We start from the raw sequence: 12,903 nt of genomic DNA on the forward strand, positions 1-12,903 counted from the left end.
GCATCTCAGCCCAGCACAGCTCCTTCTCCCCCCCCACCCGACATGCCCAAGGGATGGCATAATCCCGTATGACCATTGCACAGCCCAGCCTTGCCCCTCACTGGGGGTTTGGCCCTGTGCAGGTTTTTGGAGGTGTATTCTGCAGCCCTGACCATCGCGGCAGAGATGCCAGAGTGTTGGAAAGATGCCAGACCATTCATCGTGGCTCCATCCTTGCTCCAGGTCAGCTCTTGCAGGAGGGTGACACTCCTCCCTGCTCTCCTCCTCGCTCTACACTGCACTCCTCCAAAGCTACCCACTGCCTCCCTTTGCCCTCTCCAGCTCACTGCAATGCAGCTCCTCAGGGAAAGGTGGTGGCAAAGGCAGCGGCCAGAGGCTGGGATCCACCAGGCATTGCAGAGAAACCTGGGCAGAGATTGGGGCACCATGGGGACAGGGGAGCTGGATGCCAGATGTCTCACTGCGACCCCAAACCATGTCACGGAAGGGCTGCAGGGGGGACCATGCTGGGGTTTGGCCTCAGATGGAGAGGGGAGCTGCACTGGCCATTTTAGGGAACTGCATGGGACAAGGCAAGCCACAAGGAGGTTTCCCCACTCTGTGTGCACTGACCCCTGCAAGTCAGAGAGATTTTCTCTCTGTCCGTTTACTTCCCCTCCCAACCACACATGAGCGTCCAAGGAGCACTGGGCCCTCTGCTGTCTTCTGCGGGAAATGTTCCTGGAGCCCTTTCATTCATCTCCATCTCAGTCACGGTTCATCCATCTGCTGAGAAGCCCTGCAGTGCTTCCTCCTGCCTGCCCCAGTGCATGGGTAGGGCTTTCCTCCCTGCACACAGCCTGGGGCAGGCAGGGCTCCTGCCAGCACCGGGCACCCCCCCTGGGTGTCATCCTCTGTGTCAGTGCTTATTCCCCTCTGGGTCTGAACCCCGCTGTGCTGGGTGCTGCAGGGACAGGTGGCAGTTGTACTGTCACCTTGAGCCCTGGGCTCCCCCTTGGGCCTTTTGCCCTGGGCAGGGGTCCAGGGCTCTGCAGCGCCCTGTCGTGCTGCCCATGCTGGTAGCAACCACCTGGGGAGTGGGGGACCCATTTCAAGCCCCTCTCCATCTTCCTATTCAGCAGAAAGCCTCTTTTCTAGGAGGTGAGTGCAGGTGGTGGGGGAGAAGTCTTTTTTTGTTTTTGCCCCAGCCTGACTTAGCCTCTTTTTTTAATTATTTATTTTTCTTAAGTGAAATGTATTCTTAAATCTTAATTTCTTAAGTGAAATGTATGGGGCCAAGGAAACAGGCTACCTGTGGTATGAAGGACAAGGGTGGGGGGATCACAAGCATCACTGCTGCAGGATGCCTGGGCAACACCAGCGCGTTGCTGCTGCCCCTAACTCCCACCCAGCCCCTCCGGCAGCACAGTTTCCCGAGCACGCTGGCTAACGAGGGCCCGCTTCCTTCTGCGGGGTAAATGAAGGCAAAAGTCTCTGCTCCCTCAGAAGGACTCTCTGGAAACCGGGATCACCTACTCTTTGCAGCTCCAGATGAAGTCTCAAAAGATGGCCCCAACAGGCTGTTTTCTCCTAGAAAAACAAGACGCAAATGTTACTGTAAAACCAGTAGGAATGGGGACTCCAGACACACTCCCTCTACCAGCACAAGGGCTCAGACCTTTGTTTCCCCGAACAAGAAAGGCTCTGCTGACAACAATCAGACTGCCCCTGTACTGTTCTGCTTCTCCCGAGGTGACCACGGGGAAACCCTGGCTGTGCACCAGGAGCTGGCGTGGTTGTGTCCAGGAAGCTGGATCGCCTGTGCCCAGTGTGATGTGTGCCACGCGAGCCTGGCAATGTATAGCAGCACAAATGGGGTCCATGCTCCATCACCAGCAGGACTGAACCTCCGTGGTGAACCCCCAGGGGACTGCTAAGTCTTTTCTTGAACCATTGGCCATCATTGCCTTCCCCAAACTTGCCTTCATCGGTGATCAGAGTCCCGGCATAGCCACGTCCTTCTTCCCAGACCTTGCAGAGATGGGGTCCTCTTGCGCAGAGGGTCTTCCCAATGCCACAGCTTTCAGAAAGGAGCAGGCATCCCTGCAAAGTCCCCCAGAAAGGCTGCGGCATCCATCCCATCTGGTCCTCTCCTTGGGCTGTGGGGCCCAAGTGTTCCTGTCCCTTCAGGGCTTGGTTGGTGGCCACCAACAGGTCCACCACCATCACTACCTCATCCCTGGTGGTCTAGTGGTCAGGATTCGGCACTCTCACTGCCGCGGCCTGGGTTCGATTCCCAGCCAGGGAAGGGGCTCCCTGCAGCCACCGCAGGTCCCAGCCTTTTCCTGGGTGGCTGCACTGCCCTCGAGCAGCTCCTTGGGTTCAGCATGGGGTTTGGGAGCTCCCACACCCAGTGCATGGGGCTGGGTGTCAGGTTTGGATTAATTTTGGGGGGTGGCAGCAGCCTCCTGTCCCCCCACTGCCATCAGGCTGCACCCCCCAGCAGAAAAATGGGGGTCAGCCATGAGCCTGTGATGGGCTGTAGGGAGCAGGGGGGCTGTAGGGAGCAGGGGGGCTGTAGGGAGAAGGATGATGGGCTGTAGGGAGCAGGGGGGCTGTAGGGAGCAGGGTGGTGGGCTGTAGGGAGCAGGGGGGCTGTAGGGAGCAGGGGGGCTGTAGGGAGCAGGATGATGGGCTGTAGGGAGCAGGGGGGCTGTAGGGAGCAGGGTGGTGGGCTGTAGGGAGCAGGGGGGCTGTAGGGAGCAGGGGGGCTGTAGGGAGCAGGATGATGGGCTGTAGGGAGCAGGGGGGCTGTAGGGAGCAGGGTGGTGGGCTGTAGAGAGCAGGGGGGCTGTAGGGAGCAGGGTGATGGGCTGTAGGGGGCTGTAGGGAGCGGGGTGACCCAGCTGTGTGGGGTGGACATGCTATTGCAGGATTTCTTCTTGTGATAAGGAGAAGTGCAAGGCTGCTCCCCTGAACACCGTCTTGGACCTCTCCTAAAGGTAAGGGCTCCCTGGGACATCAGGACCAGGGCCAGGGTGGGAATGCAGGGTCCCTTGATGAGGGGTGACAGGTCTGTGTCCATCTGTCCCTCTTGGGGACAGGAGGGCAGGGGCTGCCAGTAAAAGCTCCCGCTGTGAGCAGGATTTGAACCTGCGCGGGGAAACCCCATTGGATTTCAAGTCCAACGCCTTCACCACTCGGCCATCACAGCAGCTTGCACAGAGGGTCTCCGCAGGAGCCCATGGCTGTCACCCTGCCCCGGGGGCCACAACAGGACCTGATCCCACCCCAGACGTGGGTTCTGCCGTCCTGGCCCCTGCTGCACACCCAGCACGGGTACTACTGTTACTGCTGTCACCTGCCCTGCACAGAGCTAAGGCTGATACGGAAATCGGCATCCCAGCAGTGCTGGGAAAGGGAACCAGGCATCAGTTACAACATCAGTGGTGGTGACATGGGAGAGGGAGATGGTGGGACGTCTATGTCCCATCTTGTCTCCTTGTATCCAACAGGAAACTTGTCCCTGGACGACCATCCCCAACCTTCTTTCCCAGTCTGGGAACACCCCCGCCTCCTCCATCCCCTTCTCCCCCCCCCAGTATACATACATTTGGCTCTGTGAAAATAGGTCCAGACCTCGCTAACTGAGGCAGTCTGATACACAGTCCAGGCAGTGTTTTGTCCTGTAGCTGACAGGATGATGTCGCAGACTTGCATGGTTTTCACCAGGGTGCTGCCTGCTTTTTGGCTTTTGGAAGAGGGGATTTGGAGAAAGGAAGAAAAGGTGACTGTCAAGAGGAAATCCTTGCTGAGCAAGGTCTGGTAGTGACCTTGGTCTCTCCTTTGGAGCACAAAGGTCCTGTTTGGAGCACAGTCCTAGAAGCACTTTCCTATCCCTGGTTTGGGTGGGAGCTGGCTCTGGGAACCCATCCTGAGATATCCAGAGCCCTCTCTGTGTTGTCAGGATTATGCCCAAGAGCTGTGCAAGTGCTTCGCTATGTCACTGGCACCCCACCCCTCTCCCATGGGGATTTATCAGCAGGGAGTAGCTTGGATGGAAACCTCACCACGTAGGAACTGTTCCTCCATGCTCAGCTGCCAGCCCAAAGGAATGTCTGTCTGCACTGTCACCCTCCCTGGCCCCTGCCTCGCTGGGTAGTTTGATTTCCCTCCTCCACTGGCCAGGGAGGAGCATAGTCCTGACACTGAGTCAGGCTTGGCACAGTCCCACAGGCATGGATGGATGCCCAGGCATGGGTGGCCACCTGCTCAGATGCATCAATGCGTCAGAAACCAGGTGCTCAAACCAGCTCTGTCACCGGACACATAAGACAATGAGTAGAGCAAGGCCAGCAAATGCGATAGAGCTAAAAAGAAGGGTGAGTGGAGGGAATACTGTCTTTGGACAATTATGGAGAGACTCAGGAGAAAGGTTAAGTTTAAATTCACCCCTTTCAGTTATTCAGGTTTCCTCCTCCCTCTTCTAGACTCCATGTTCACATTCAGAGCTGAGAGATACATTCCCTGGATCTCCTGAAGTGCCTGTGGGGTTCAGGTTAGGGTATGGCACAAGAGTGGAGAGCCTTCAGAGCTGTAAAGCCACTAACATCCTGATGAGCACAGTTAGTGAAGATGAGGTCTATGGTCTGGAATGAGCTGTTTCTCCTTACTCCTTTTGAGCATGAACTACTGCACATTTGGTATCCAAAGAGCTCTGTTGAGGTGAGGTTTCATTTCAGGGTAAGGGTTTGAACATCCTTCAGGTGGCAAATGGAGGAACCTGGAGGGACCAGACCAGAGTGCATAGACTTGCACATTACTGGAGCCCCAAAGGAGGGGCCTGGAGGGGTCCACAGTGCATATGGAAAGGAGGGGGCGCAGTCCAGGCCCCAATGGGGGGACCTGGAGAGGACCAGATGGGGAGCAGAGGGACCTGTAGAGCTGTGGTACCCAAATGGAGGAGCTTGGAGGGGACCAGAGCTTGAAAGAGAGCTCTGAGGAGGTCAAGGAGGTCAAAAGGTGTGGTCTGGAGAGCTCTGAAGCCCAGACAGAAGGGTCTGGAGGAGACCGTATCCTCAGCTGGTTCTTGCAGCCTGGCTGGACTCAGACTTGTGTTGCACTGGCCAGAATTCCCACAATATTTCTCAGAGTGGTTGTTTTTTTGTTGTTGACTTTTTTTCTTATCTAATCTTGTGTCATGAGCAGTGAACACCTATTTTCTTGTGATATTTACAGACAAAACAATCTTGCCTAGTAGAAAGAACAGGATGTGTTTATAGAAAAGTCAGTTCAACAGAGAAGTGACAGCTCTTCTCTTGTAATAAATGGCACTTTTCAGTATTACGCAACATAGGAAACCACAAGGTCTGTCATGAGACAGACTTTATTCTTTTTCAAAGAAATGTTCAGACTCTGCTTCTACTTGCAAGTTTTCACCCTTTGATCTTCCAAGTTTCAGAAAATAGCGCCTGCCTTGCTCAAGTGCTGGCTTTGCTGGACCCAGCACACAGTGGTCACCATTCATGGCTGCGTCCCATTACCTGATGCAATGTTGAAGATACTTTGTCCTGGCCATAAAACAGTGCTTAAACATCTCACTGGTTGTAATAGGATGGCGTATGATGATCAAGAGGAGACTACTACATGTGCATTGTGAATACTAATGAACCCCTGCAAGCTCTGTCCGTACGGATGTTCCTTCACGTGGTTAAGCATTGAATTAAACCCCAAAATTTGTGCTAAATTTTTACATCTACTCATGTATTTAGCCTCTCTAGAAATTAAGCTGTAGTTCAGGGAAAAGACTCCACTGCAGCGAATGACTCCCATGTCTCCCAGCTGGTATGGCATGAGGAAAACTACAGTGAGTATCTAAAGCTTCTTCCACTTCCTCTTTGTTTAAATAAATCTCTGGAACTTTTGAAGCCATGTATTCTCCCAATGGCTTTCTAGGGGCCTGACAACTACTTCTGCTTTGGTGTACGGCTGTGTCCCAGACTCCTGGATAAGATGGGAACCGGTTCCAGAGCAGGAAGATAAAGTAAACTGGAAAAATGGAGAAACCGTCTTCCTGCTTGGCATAAGCAGCAGCTGAGGTCTCCTTCTAGACCTGCCAACCCCATCTTCAGGGAAGCCATCTCCCACACTCCCAGTCTGAGCATGGGGTGACAGTCTGAAAGAAAAGCAGAAGGAATGGAAGGGAGGTTTTACTAAAAGATGGGGAGGAAGACGTTTAGTTCGTAAGGAGGAGCTGAAGATTTTATTCATGGAGAAGAGAGGGAGCTTGGTCCATGGGAAGGGGAAGAAGGGACCAGCCCCCGGGGAAGGAGAGCTGCTCACAAGGAAGAGGTGTGCTCGCTGCTGCTCAGGACAGGGAGTCAGTGGACCTGGACTTCAGCAAGGCCTTTGACACTGTCTCCCACAGCATTCTCCTAGAGAAGCTGGCGGCTCACGGCTTAGACAGGTGGACTCTGCGCTGGGTCAAAAACTGGCTGGACGGCCGGGCCCAGAGAGTTGTGGTGAATGGAGTTACATCCAGTTGGCGGCCGGTCACGAGCGGTGTTCCCCAGGGCTCAGGTTTGGGGCCGGTCTTGTTCAATATCTTTATCGATGATCTGGATGAGGGGGTCGAGTGCACCCTCAGTAAGTTTGGAGACGACACCAAGTTGGGTGGGAGTGTTGATCTGCTCGAGGGTAGGAAGGCTCTGCAGAGGGACCTGGACAGGCTGGATCGATGGGCCGAGGCCAACTGTATGAGGTTCAACAAGGCCAAGTGCCGGGTCCTGCACTTCGGCCACAACAACCCCATGCAGCGCTACAGGCTTGGGGAAGAGTGGCTGGAAAGCTGCCTGGCGGAAAAGGACCTGGGGGTGCTGGTCGACAGCCGGCTGAACATGAGCCAGCAGTGTGCCCAGGCGGCCAAGAAGGCCAGTGGCATCCTGGCCTGTATCAGAAATAGTGTGGCCAGCAGGAGTAGGGAAGTGATCGTGCCCCTGTACTCGGCCCTGGTGAGGCCGCACCTCGAATACTGTGTTCAGTTTTGGGCCCCTCACTACAAGAAGGACGTCGAGGTGCTGGAGCATGTCCAGAGAAGGGCAACGAGGCTGGTGAGGGGTCTGGAGAACAAGTCTGATGAGGAGCGGCTGAGGGAACTGGGGTTGTTTAGCCTGGAGAAAAGGAGGCTGAGGGGAGACCTCATCGCTCCCTACATCCACCTGACAGGAGGTTGTAGCGAGGTGGGGGTCGGTCTCTTCTCCCAAGTAACAAGCGATAGGACGAGAGGAAACGGCCTCAAGTTGCGCCAGGGGAGGTTTAGATTGGACGTGAGGAGAAATTTCTTTACTGAAAGAGTGGTGAAACATTGGAACAGGCTGCCCAGGGAAGTGGTTGAGTCCCCATCCGTGGAGGTATTTAAAAGTCGTGTAGATGTGGCACTTAGGGACATGGTTTAGTGGGCATGGTGGTGTTGGGTTGCTGGTTGGACTCGATGATCTTACAGGTCTTTTCCAACCTTACTGATTCTATGATTCTATGTTTGGGCCCTGCAAGCTGAGGTCTTTCCATGGATGGATGTGCAGTAGCTTGTCCTAGTGGGTGTGGTGGGTCCTCCTGTGCTAGAAAGTCACAGATGGCCTTCCACAGCTTTCCTGCCCTGGGAACTGTGCCTACTACTCAGGGCAGAGTTAGGTCTGAACACCCTACCCTGCTGAGTCATATTGAGTTGGCATAGCCCCCGCGACCACAGGGACTGCCAAGAGCGCTGCAGGCGACTGCGGCAGCAAGAGTGCTCGGGCTGTCCCACAGCACAGCCTGAGAAGGCCACAGATGGTCACCTCATGGGTGTCTTTTCTGGAAAGAGGCACGAAGCAGTCTGTACTCACTGATGGCACTGCCCAGTCTGTTGGGCTTGCCTATTTCTGCATGGCGGGCAGAGCCACTGTGCGCTTGCCCAGAGTATCTTGTCGTGGCTATGAAGTAGTCTCCGTGGCTCATAGAGTGCTGCTCTAAGAAGGCTTCATAGCCTTGGGTTGATGAGTGGTGAGCCTTTAAAGGAAGACTTAAGAGAGAGGTAATAATCTCACCCCTGGGCATCATGCAGCTGGAGAAACCCTTGAAGTGAACACCCCTGTGATGATGGAAAGACCTGTGGTGCCACCTCCTGAGCATCCTTTGCTGTTGCCATGACTCCCACACCAACACTGTGAAAGGTCCTACTGAGAAGAGTCAGAAGTGAGCTGACCATGCCGCAGGCATGGGGCCCTCAAGGACATGTGCAGCTACTGCAACATGGGTACCAGCTCCTGCTGGGGGACTGAGGTTTTTTTCTCAGCAAACCTCACCAGTTACCATCCCAGGCTGGAGACTGAGACCCTCCTGGGTGTTCCAATTCCCCTCCAGAGCTGCTGGCTGATGGGGGTAGATTGGTTGAAGCATGGGCAGAAGGAAAGTGCTCTGGGTGGGAGAGCTACAGCTCTATAGTATGATGACGTAAAGAGGAAATGATCTCTTAGCCCACAGCTTCTCAGTTTTTAATTCGTGTGCTTTCAACCCACATTGCTGCTCTGGGGTTGGCCCCTTACATATTCCCCAGAGAGCATCCAGTAGTGAGCCTGTATGCAGACCCTGGATGTACCTTTGAGTCCATAAGCGCTATTCCAGGAAGCTGGACTATGAGCTGTGCAGAGTATTCTCATCACCACCTTTCCCCTGTGCACCATTTTCTGGAAGTCCTCTGCTGTCCAGGGGCTGTATTTCAGTGCAGCATCTGGCCTTGAGTATAGAACCAGATGGCGTTCTCCATAAACAGTTAAAGTTACTTTTTAGTGCTGCAGCCTTTATTCTTTTAAAGCTGGACAAACTGGTTTTATTAAATGTCACCCCTGAACTGCTGGGAACTTTTCCTCCTCTACTCGCCCTACAATTTCTGTGCTGCTAACCTATTACTTCTTACTTTTTTCTGTTTTATCCTGCTCGCTCCATCCCTATACAAGCTCTGCCCTTCGTCTGTTGGAGCAGAAGATGCACTGGACACAGTTTTGTAAACCCGTAATGGTTCTTCCCATGCCACTGTGCCCTGGACAAGGACAGGCTTGGCTTGTACGGGCTGTTGGCTCTCAGTAGTATGTAAATAAATCCACAGTTTGAAATATAGGAAAAATATGCCATTGGCAGGTGAAGAAGGAGCTTTTTATGTTTGAAGTTGTACCTAAATAAAGTCCTTAATCACTGTTAACCTTGAGACATTGTGGTTCATGCCTAGCTTTTACTAGGCTTTTACTAGCATAAATGTATCTGTGTCATGAAAATGGGTGCTGAAAGAGCTTGCAGGAAAATCAGAGGTGTGTCAAACGGGGAAGGGGAGGATGCTGCTTTTTGCCATTAGGATGGGAAATAAGGAATGTAACAATAAGCTCTTTCTTTTTTCTGTTGCTTAAGTTTAATGATCTTGTTGCTACAGCTAATGCTTAATCACATATTTAGCAAACACCATCAGCGGTCACAGAGCTACAGGTTGCTAGATTTACACAAGGATTTACAGATGAAGATCTTCAGCCTGAGTAATAATACCAAGAAGTAATATTAGTAATGTCAAGAGCCTGGAAGAGAAGAAATCTGCAACTTCACTCAGGACAGAGAGGAGATCTGATGGAGGAATCTGCTGCTTAATTAATTAATTAATTAATTACCCATGAATTAATGGGTAATTCATGCCCTGGCTGCCCAGATGTCTTGAACACTCTGCTGAATGAACATCAGCCTTGGTGGGCAAGATACCCTGCTTTTTCTTGAAGCTCAAAAGATTGCACCAAAACACCATAAATCCTAGTTGGGGGTGACATAGGACAGCTTGCCTGTGGACACGTGAAAGCCCTGGGTGCTGCACTTACACCCAGGCTCGAGTAATTGGTAGAACACATGTAATGTTAATGCAACGTTTGCATGGCAGGTGACTACAATCTTGGAAGCAGCACCAGGCCACCTGCAAACGACGGTGCACACCCTCGAAGGCAGACGGTGTCCCTGTACCAAGGTCAACCGTGGGTTCCCAGACTGTCACTGAGGCACTAATGCAATTGCAATGATATGTGTCAAAAATACAAAAGGAATAGTAAAACCACCCTTCAGGTACCTGGACTTCTGCTTATGTACATTTTGTAGGCAGAAAGCTGGATGGACAAGGTAGAGTGCCTGCCAGGGTGATCAGAGTCCCTCTGATACTAGGCGCCAGCTTCTGCTTTTGTTTTTGAATTTCTCCTTAGGGGACAAATATTGACATTGTATTTTCAGCTTCTGAAAACCTGACCTTCACAAATCTTTTTTTTTTTTTTTTTCCAGATTTAAAATCATACATGTTAGCATTTCCCTTTCTCATATTTTCTTTTTATTTATTTTGGCTTAATAAGAACTATAAAAATATTTAAACAGTAGGAAGGATTGACTACCTAATCTTTTGAGATTTACATGGCTGATTGTCAGTAAGAGTTCAGCATTGTCTTTTGTGATCAGCATGACTGATGTTCAAAGAATTAAATTATTTCTGCTATCTTCCCATTTGTCCGCTGAAGTACAGCTCTTTTTCTGACTGTATAGGTCTTGTAATCCACGTTGAAGTGCTCGGCTGACCCAACACTTTGTTCCTTTCTGGATATTTCAGGATGGAATCTCCCATTTTGTACCTCTGGCCTCTTCGTATTTGCACAGCTATAACTTTGTGATTGTCCATATTACTATGCATATGATTTTACTGGAGGCAGCTCGAGCTTGCTCTGTGCAACTGCCTTGTTCTTTGTCCAGTCTTTGTCATCCACAATGATCAGCAGTTATTTTATATGCATTTCCAAATCACTGACGATCTGACTACTGTTTAATTATACAAACCATCTCACTAAGCGATTTTAAATGGGACACAACTTTGGTTTTCCTGGATACAAATTTTGGCAGGTCCACCATTCAGACACGCTGTATTTGGACCTCGGTGTACTCCACAAATGCATGTTGGCAAAACAACCCATTTCTGGCTTCCCAAACCATCAGACATGTCAACCAACAGGGAAAACGAAGCCAGATTCCACCATCATCATTTTACCATCAGGGCATAAGAAATCTGGGAGGTTCCTGGAATGCATCGATGATAACTTCCTTCTCCAGGTGGTAAAGGAGCCAACTAGGAGAGGTGCTGTGCTGGACCTTCTTCTCACTAACAAGGAGGGGCAGGTGGGGAATGTGAAGCTCAAGGGCAGCCTTGGCTGCAGTGACCATGAAATGGTGGAGTTCAAGATCCTTAGGGCAGCGAGGAGGGCGCACAGCAAGCTCACTACCCTGGACTTCAGGAGAGCAGACTTTGGCCTCTTCAGGGATCTGCTTGGCAGAGTGCCATGGGACAAAGCCCTGGAGGGAAGAGGGGCCCAAGAAAGCTGGGTAATATTCAAGGATCACCTCCTTCAAGCTCAGGAGCGATGCATCCCAACAAAGAGGAAGTCAGGCAAAAACGCCAGGAGGCCTGCATGGATGAACAAGGAGCTCCTGGACAAACTCCAACACAAAAAGGAAGCCTACAGAGGGTGGAAGCAAGGACAGGTAGCCTGGGAGGAATACAGAGAAGTTGTCCGAGCAGCCAGGGATCAGGTTAGGAAAGCTAAAGCCTTCTTAGAATTAAATCTGGCCAGGGACATCAAGAGCAACAAGAAAAGCTTCTATAAATACATCAGGGATAAAAGGAAGACAAGGGAAAATGTGGGCTGTCTCCAGAACAAAACGGGACACCTGGTTACTGGGGACATGGAGAAGGTGGAGGTACTCAATGACTTTTTTGCCTCGGTCTTCACTGGCAAATGCTCAAGCCTCACTGCCCAAGCTGCAGAAGGCAAAGACGAGGACTGGGAGAATGAAGAGCTGCCCACTGTGGGAGAACATCAGGTTTGAGACCATCCAAGGCACCTGAAGGTGCACAAGACCATGGGACCCGATGAGATCCATCTGCGGGTCCTGAAGGAACTGGTGGATGAAGTTGCTAAGCCACTATCCATCGTATTTGAGAAGTCGTGGCAGTCCGGGGAAGTTCCCACTGACTGGAAAAGGGGCAACATAACCCCCATTTTTAAAAAGGGAAAAAAGGAAGACCCGGGGAACTACAGGCCAGTCAGTCTCACCTCTGTGCCTGGGAAGATCATGGAGCAGATCCTCCTGGAAGCTATGCTAAGGCACATGGAGGACAGGGAAGTGATTCGAGACAGCCACATGGCTTCACCAAGGGCAAGTCTTGCCTGACCAACCTAGTGGCCTTCTAGGATGGAGTGACTACATCAGGGGACACTGGAAGGGCTACAGATGTCATCTATCTGGACCTCTGTATGGCCTTTGACACGGTCCCCCACAACATCCTTCTCTCTAAACTGGAGAGGTATGGATTTGATGGGTGGACTGTCCGGTGGGTGAGGAATTGGTTAGATGGTCGCATCCAGAGGGTAGTGGTCAACGGCTCAATGTCCAGATGGAGATTGGTGACGAGTGGCGTCCCGCAGGGGTCCGTATTGGGACCGGTACTGTTTAATATCTTCATCAATGCCATAGACAGTGGGATCGAGTGCACCCTCAGCAAGTTTGCAGATGACACCAAGCTGAGTGGTGCGGTCAACACGCTGGAGGGACAGGATGCCATCCAGAGGGACCTGGACAAGCTGGAGAAGTGGGCCCGTGTGAACCTCATGAGGTTTAACAAGGCCAAGTGCAAGGTCCTGCACCTGGGTCGGGGCAAGCCCCAGTATCAATACAGGCTGGGGGGTGAAGGGATGGAGAGCAGCCCTGCCAAGAAGGACTTGGGGGTACTGGTGGATGAAAAGCTGGACATGAGCCAGCAATGTGCGCTGGCAGCCCAGAAGGCCAATCGTATCCTGGGCTGCATCCAAAGCAGCGTGGCCAGCA

At 52.0% G+C, this 12,903-nt stretch overlaps 2 non-coding genes across 2 annotated transcripts; one reads left to right on the forward strand and one right to left on the reverse strand.

The window, feature by feature from the left end:
- The first annotated feature begins 2,215 nt into the window (after nucleotides 1–2,215).
- TRNAE-CUC (transfer RNA glutamic acid (anticodon CUC)) lies at nucleotides 2,216–2,287 on the forward strand. The gene has a single exon. It is a non-coding gene; the product is annotated as a tRNA-Glu (tRNA).
- An 824-nt stretch (nucleotides 2,288–3,111) lies between these two features.
- On the reverse strand, nucleotides 3,112–3,193 carry TRNAS-UGA (transfer RNA serine (anticodon UGA)). The gene has a single exon. It is a non-coding gene; the product is annotated as a tRNA-Ser (tRNA).
- Between the last annotated feature and the right edge of the window lie 9,710 nt (nucleotides 3,194–12,903).

This window comes from Aptenodytes patagonicus, chromosome 17 (genome assembly GCF_965638725.1).
Source record: "Aptenodytes patagonicus chromosome 17, bAptPat1.pri.cur, whole genome shotgun sequence".
Lineage (NCBI taxonomy): Eukaryota > Metazoa > Chordata > Aves > Sphenisciformes > Spheniscidae > Aptenodytes > Aptenodytes patagonicus.